Source organism: Chrysemys picta, chromosome 1, assembly GCF_011386835.1.
Source record: "Chrysemys picta bellii isolate R12L10 chromosome 1, ASM1138683v2, whole genome shotgun sequence".
Lineage (NCBI taxonomy): Eukaryota > Metazoa > Chordata > Testudines > Emydidae > Chrysemys > Chrysemys picta.
Genome location: NC_088791.1, coordinates 145,119,998 through 145,127,480, shown reverse-complemented (window position 1 = coordinate 145,127,480; position 7,483 = coordinate 145,119,998). Strand labels below are relative to the sequence as shown.

Here is a 7,483-nt window from a genome sequence, read left to right as displayed (position 1 = left end):
TTAAAATCTATGAATCTATTACAAGGGTTCCTTCTTGATAACATCCATCTACACATTAGGGTTCAGTTAGATGAACTTTCCATACGCCACTCTGCTGACTCTGCTGCACATTCTATTGCAATGGGATGCCCCATAAGACATGGGGGATATGAGGCCGTCCTGCTCCTGCTCTTCACCTGACCCAGCTCCACCCATGGGACTGACCCTTGTGAGCCACCCACACAAAGATTTCTGGGGGATCAGGAAGAGGGGGCATTGTGAAGCAGAGTCACAGCTCCCCTCCAGCTGTGCCATCCCCAGAGGAAATGTGTTGGTGCTGAGTTCCTTCTGCTCTGAAAAGCTAAGTCCAGTCTGGATCAAGGCAGTTACTACGCAGGAAGGAGCTCTCATGGTGCCTGAACCTTTACTGGCTATCGGAACAGGAGACCATTAGCCCAAGTTTCACTGCAAATCATTTTATTGGAGCAGGTTAACAATAAATCACTCAGAGAAGCTAGCGGACTGGAAACCCTTCAACCCTTTCTTGGACGCCGACATGAGCATGTTGGGATGGAAGAGGTAGGAAACACAGCGGGTTTGTGGAGCCACCTCCATGCTGGAGCTTACTCCTGGATCGATGCCCTGGGTTGGTGCTATGCGCAATGTGCTCTGGTGCACCTCATGCTCAGTTCTTCTTCTCCCATCCTAGATAGTGATCAACTCGATCAACCTTGACATGGCACGTTAGGGCGCAGATCACAAGCACTGTGTGAGGAGATCTCTTGGCCAGTGGCACACCATGATTTTTTCCCTGTTGGTGGGTGGCTCATTTATCCCCTGCTGGTGCTGGAAGTTCCTATCTCCCCAAAGAACATGATCCCCTCCCCATCCCCTTTCCCACCCCACATGAAGCTGTAGAAATTGAAGATCTCACACTGTCTTAGATTGTGGTGATCGAGGTTTGCTGACGATCTGTTTGGTTGACTCCTTCTGTTTCATCCATGTGGACATTCCTTTCATTCTGTCTCTGGGTGTCATGGAGATAATGGGGCAGGATAGTCCCAAGGTTGGCTCAAACACCTCTGGGGCCCCCTCTATGATCATAGAATCATAGAAATGTAGAGCTCAGGGAACTCCAGAGGTTGTCTTATCCCAGGAGAAGGGATTGAAAGGAAAATAAATGGCAGAGAGAGGCCAGCAGATCCCTGAATAAGCCTCCAAGTTAGAGCTGTGTGAAGGGTCTGGGAGGGGAGGGAACACTCCAGAGGAAGCTGCCGATCAGAGAGAGCGTGAAGGAGACTGGGAGGGTGAGGTCCGGGAGGACGTTCTGGCACGGCTTTGGGGGACAAACAGCAGGATACCAGGCTATGAAGCACAGCACAGGATGAGCAGCGCTTTCCCAAATTCACTGATTCTGTGGTGTGTGGAGCAATGACTCTAACTCTAACTCTAACTCTGCACCTCCCTGTAGGGGCTCAGCCGATCAATGGCACCCCAGGATGGCAGGCTCTGCAGCCCATTGGAACTAGCACCAGCCGGCTCTCAGGGGACGCAGAAATGAAAGCTTGTCATTTAAATCGATCGATTCATAGTTTAGAAGCTGTTCACCTTTCCGGGCAACATAATTCAAGCCGCTTCCATCCTCATGTTCACACAATAGCCAGGCACCGCTATGCACCTTATGGGAAGACACTCGGTCATTGAAAGATCCCTTGCTCAGACTGGTTGCTTCTGTTACCACCTTGATCTCCCCTTCATAGTTGGCATGTTCATACAGGGTGATCTTGGGATTCTTCAGGTTTTCAGTAATCAGCTTGAGAGAAGTGATCTTGTCATTCATATCTTCACCAACAAAGCTGTATTCACCTTCCTCAAACACCAGGAACTTGCCTGAATAATTAGGATGCTCATATGCCACCCAGGGTTGGCCAGTGACCTTTACAGAGGAGACACAGTGGTCCCACCCTACGGGCTTCAAGTCAGCGATGTCACCAGTGAATTCTTTGGATTTACCTTGGAAGTTTGCATGCTCATAAATGATGATTCCATTCATTTTGGTGTGGCAGGATCTTTGCGATTGGTTCTTGGAGCAGAAGCAGTGACTGAGAAGCTGTGGAGAGAGAACAGAGAGTCACAGCTTGGGAGGCAACCCCTACTCAGTGGAGACTCTCTGTGCTGGGATGAAAAATCAGGAAATTAGCATCATTTGAAACAACAGATAAATACACAAACCATCAAACAAAATGAGTGGGAGCATGGGCAAATGTATAGAGGGAATGGGCAAACTCCTTCCTCAAACGTTTAGCCAGCGGGAATAAGAGTAGGGTCTTTTCCCCCACCAGCTTCCTCCAGGGTCTATTGCCTGCTCCCAACCTGCAACTCCACAGCCTATGAAGAATTGCAGTCTGCATCAATGGAAATGTTTTATTTTGATAAAATTGAATTTTTTCTCTCCAATTTTGACTGTTTAATATATTATTTTTATATTATTTTATTTTCTATTGAATTAGGGTAGAATATTTTAAAATTATAATATAAAATAAAAGTAATAAAAATGGTAACTGCTACTGTATTTGGTAGCTGGTATATAATTATAACAGGGTGGCTTGTCCTACTGGATGCAGTGGTCCCCAAGGAAAGGACAATACCTCAGGGAGGAGGGGCTGTGCCCAGCTTAAGCCTGGGGGGAGGATTTCTTTTGTGTTTGTTTTGAGAAATTTGTTAAGTTAATAATGCTAATAAAAAGACAGAGTCCCTGAAAGGGTTGTGTTGAAAGAGAGACTGTGTGGAGTTTGCTGAAGGAGCCCAGAAAAAGGGGAAAACAAGGCACTGCAGAGGCACTCCTGGCCACAAGCAGGTGCTGGGGTGGCAGTTGACCTCCTTTCTATAATATAATTAAAATTAATATATAATACATTTCAAATTAGAGATCAAACAGCTGCAAAACTGTGGCAACCAAAAGTGTTGCAAAAACCTGCGCCTCAGCTGGAGCATTGTGGGCGCCACGTTTCAGGAAAGATGTAGACAAATTCAAAAAAGTCCAGAGAAGAGCAACAAAAATTATCACAGGTCTAGAAACGTGACCTATGAGGGAAGATAGAAAAACTTGGGTTTGTTTCTTCTGGAGAAGGGAAAACAGAGGGGGGACATGATAACAGTTTTCAAGGACATAAAAGGTTGTTACAAGGAGGAGAGTGAAAAATTGTTCTCATTAAGCGCTAAGGAGAAGACAAGAAGCAATGGGCTTAAATTGCAGGAAGGGAGGTTTAGGTTGGACTTTAGGAAAAGCTTCCTAACTGTCAGGATGGTTAATTACCTGGGGAGGTTGTAGATTCAACCGTCACCCAAGGTTTTTAAGAACAGGTTATACTAACACCGGTCAGGAATGGTTTAGTTATTAATCCTGACTTGATGCAGGGGACTGGACTAGATGACCTATTGAGATCCCTTCCAGTCCTACACTTCTATGATTCCAGTAAGACTGAACCAGAATTTTTACAGCTCACTGAAAAGCTTTGTTTCAAATTTCATCAAAAACAACACATTCCTGCAGAATCAGCATTTTCTATGAATCAGCATTTTCTAACAGAAAAATTTTCTTCCCAAATACTTTTTGACCAGTTCTCATCTCTGTAAAGTTCTTAGAGCATGAAGCAAATGTCTCTTCCAGTGCAGAGAAGCTCACAGGTCACAACCCAGTAAATAGCCTTAGTGCAAACACATCTGGCTTACTAAATATTTCTCACCCACGATATACAATATATACATGGATGAAATAAGTACTAAGCAAGTACATGGTGAGCACCATAGCAGCAGCTCCTGTGACTCCTGTTCTGTGGGGTGGCTGGGCTTAGCTCCCCATTCAGTGCATTGTGACCTCTGGGGATGCCGTACTGCTCAGGTTGGGCCCAGTCCACCCACTCCCGTATTTTTGTGTGTGGCATTGTGACCTGGCACATGGGGCTCCGCCCCACTCCCTGAAATTTGGCCCCTCATGACAGAGGGGTGGCTGGGTCAAAGGACAGCAGCACGGCAACCCCAGAGCAGGAAGGCAAGTCCAGTCATGCCCATGGGACCATAGCTGCAGGAGCCTGTGAAGGGCTGTATTCCCCACACTTGCCCTGAGAGGTCCAATCAACCAGTTAAGCATGAGCAGGAGAGAGATTTAGGCTGCGAAGGGGCCACTAACTGGAAGCAGGCTCAGCTGAACAGGAACAAGAAGGGCCTGTATAAAGCCCTGAAATAGTGAGGTGAATGGGACAGGCTCTGCAACCCCCCAGGGCAACCCCACCTCCCCGGGGCAGGACTGGACCCTTCTGCCATCAGGCATCCCACACCACTCTTTGGTACATTCTGGTGAACCAATTTGGGGTCACAGTGCACAGGTTGAGAAAAGTTTCTCCACATGGAGACGAGAGGGAGAGAGTGAGCAGGCACATAAATCAAGTTCAGCGTTTGCGTCCAGACTTTGAGCACTGGATATAAATTGACAGAAAATGCCTGTGAGCTCTGAGTAAATGTTGATGAGCGAGAGGTGGAGAGGCCATCTCAGGGCTCCTCCCACCAGGGACTGGGAGGGGGAGGCAGAGCAAACCCCAATATCCACAAGGCTTTTCCTCCTTCAGACTGAGGTTTTGGATGAAGAGAAAAAGACACTGCCCACCCCTGATTTCCCACATGCTGGGGAGGAGGGAGGAGTGTACCTTTAACAGATACCCTCTGCTGCTCTCTCTTCCCCTCTGGGATTTTGAGAAAGATTTGGCTGGGAAAGGATGGGGAAGCAGGGAGAAAGGGGACTGAAGAGAGAGGACACAACACAGATAGGAGGAGGAGAGAAGGGCTATGGGCAAGGGGGAAGAGCTAGAGAGAGAAGATGAGAGAAAGGGAAGGAATGTGAGAGAATCGAGAAAGAGAGACAGGGCCACGATGAAAGCAGGGAACGAAAGAAGAATGGATGTTGAGCCTGCAGAGTCTAGTGCTTTGGTGTAAAGTGTTTGCATTTACTGGGCCAGATTCACAGGGCCAGCTCCAGGGTTTTGGCCACCCCAAGCAGCCAAAAAAAAAAGCCACGATCGTGATCTGCAGCGGCAATTCAGCGGAAGGTCCAAGCGGGAGTGAGGGACCGTCCGCTGAATTGCCGCCGAATAGCTGGACCTGCCGCCCCTCTCCAGAGTGGCCGCCTCAAGCACCTGCTTGCCAAGCTGGTGCCTGGAGCCGGCCCTGCAGATTCACTACCGGTGTAACGCAATCTTACATACACAATAGAAGGATTTATGCTGATTTATTCTGACATAAATTAGAAACGTTCCCTATGGATAAGAACTCTGATGAGCACCAGGTTATAGCTGTATAAAGCCGACATAATTCCACTGTTGTGTGATGAAAGGGAGCCGAAGAGCCCAGAAGTGGATGGTCGTGGCAGAGAATGGGGCCTGGCCAGGGTCTCCATTGTACATAGAGCTGATTGGGCATTTTCTATTGAAATGATTTTTGGACAATTTCTAAAAAATCTAAATTTTCAATGGGAAATTTTCAATTTTGCTGAATTTTTGGGGGGAAATCAAAAGAAAATGTTCCATTTCCGGGCTGTTCAACAGTACACTGCTTCCGCATAGAGTGCCTTAATGGTTCATGGGAGTCATAGTTCAGGTGCTTCATGGCCCCATTCTCAAATATTATCTGGACCCTTCCCCAGACTACAGTCCAATGATGCACTGTGGTCTCCCTTCTGACAGAGCCACAGGGCACATCAGGGAGATGTATTCTTGGCAGGGAGCCTACCCCATAGGGAAGAATGAAAGCATGAGGTACCCCAAACTACCTGTCCCATGAGGCAATAAGCAAATGCAGTTCAATGTCAAACTGACTTGAAACAAAATGTTTCAACATTTACTAAACAAATTCTTTTGTGAAAATTTTTGATATTTTTCCAATTTGGGACATAAACAAATGTCAAATTATTACAATTTCCTATGAGCCAAATTCCTATTTTGTCTCAGCTACAATCATGCAGTATGTACTCACCTCCTGTAGTGTGTGCTCGTCTGCCTCCTCCTACTGGCCCCAATTCAGGAAACCTGTGAAGATTAGACTGTTACAAAGCTGCAAGAATATGGATTTAAGAGCCTATCTTCAGGCACTCAACTGAAATTTTTCATGTTAACTTCTGTGCCTTAGTTTCCCCATCTGCACAAGAGGAATATTAATACCTCCCTTGTTCTTCTTCGTGATGATTAAGTACTTAAGGATTGTAAAGCAAAGCTAAAAGTCACCTGAATTCACATAAAAATCTCCAGTGGCCAATCCCCCCTCTCTCTCCCACCCCACCCCCATCTTATTGAGACAATTGGCCGTTGAAAATGTTTTAATGTTGATGTGCACAAAGCCCAGCACAAACAGGTTGCTCTTCTTCTTCTTCAACAGAAGAACTAAAGATCACAAACAGGCATTTCTCTTACTGTGAGCATTTCTTGCCTATAACATACTGTTATGCTGGAGGTTGAGTGGCTCCCACCAAGCGTGTCTTTGATCTACAGGCAGTCACACACCTCATTGAAGCTATGGGCATGGCATCCACCTTTCACTAAGGCTAAATAACATAGCAGTTAAATACCCATTTGTTTAATGACCACTGGAAAAATGGAAGCCACCACCCGAAGACTAGACTGGATGCAAACACAAGGGCTGGGGATTGATTTGTGAGGAGCTGTGTGTGTATCTGTAAGTTAGAAGGAGCCACAAAGCAGGGAAAGAGAGTTGTTCTTCATTCCTGTAGTATCTGCCATCTCTTCCTACAAAGTAAATATTCTCCCCCCTTCCTATAGTATGTGGTGTGGTCTCCCCCTGTCAGAAGTTGTGCTCTCAGAAACCACCTTCCCTAAATACAGGAGGTGCCCTCTCATGCCTGGTGGTAGCACAAACATCTCCTCCCTACAGAATCATCTCAGGGGATGTGGTGAGCTCGTGTGAACCATGCATACTAAACCCACAAACACTCTGTCATTCTTCTCTAGGTGCTTTCATCAGCTTTCCAGACAAAGCATAATAACAAATAACAATTTCTACCTTGGCTTCTGGCTTCAGCTTCTGACACTTGGGAGCTCTCAATGCACCTTCCTATCCAGCTGCTGCTGCAGACAGGACATACCCTCTCCAACCAGCTTTATACCCGAACATTGGCTGCTCACTATCGCAATATTACATAGCTGCCCAATAGGAGTTCACCACTTGTGCTATCTATGTCCAGAAGCAACTGAGTGCCCCAGGATAATGCCATAAATGGTAACAACAATGTGATTGAAGGATTTCTTTTGCAATATTTATTCTGCAGAAAAGGACCTGGGGTTAGAGTGGACAAGAAGCTGGATATGAGTCAGAAGTGTGCCCTTGTTGCCAAGAAGGCCAACGGCATATTGGGCTGTATTAGTAGGAGCATTGCCAGCAGATCGAGGGAAGTGATTATTCCCCTCTATTCAGCACTGGTGAGGCCACACCTGGAGTATTG

At 46.5% G+C, this 7,483-nt stretch overlaps 1 long non-coding RNA gene across 1 annotated transcript; it reads right to left on the bottom strand.

Annotated features, from left to right (window-relative positions):
• Positions 1-439: 439 nt before the first annotated feature.
• LOC112059972 (uncharacterized) lies at positions 440-7,162 on the bottom strand. Its single transcript, XR_010593695.1, has 3 exons — positions 7,045-7,162; positions 6,004-6,056; positions 440-2,089 (listed from the first exon to the last, which is right to left on the bottom strand). It is a non-coding gene; the product is annotated as an uncharacterized LOC112059972 (long non-coding RNA).
• Positions 7,163-7,483: the final 321 nt, after the last annotated feature.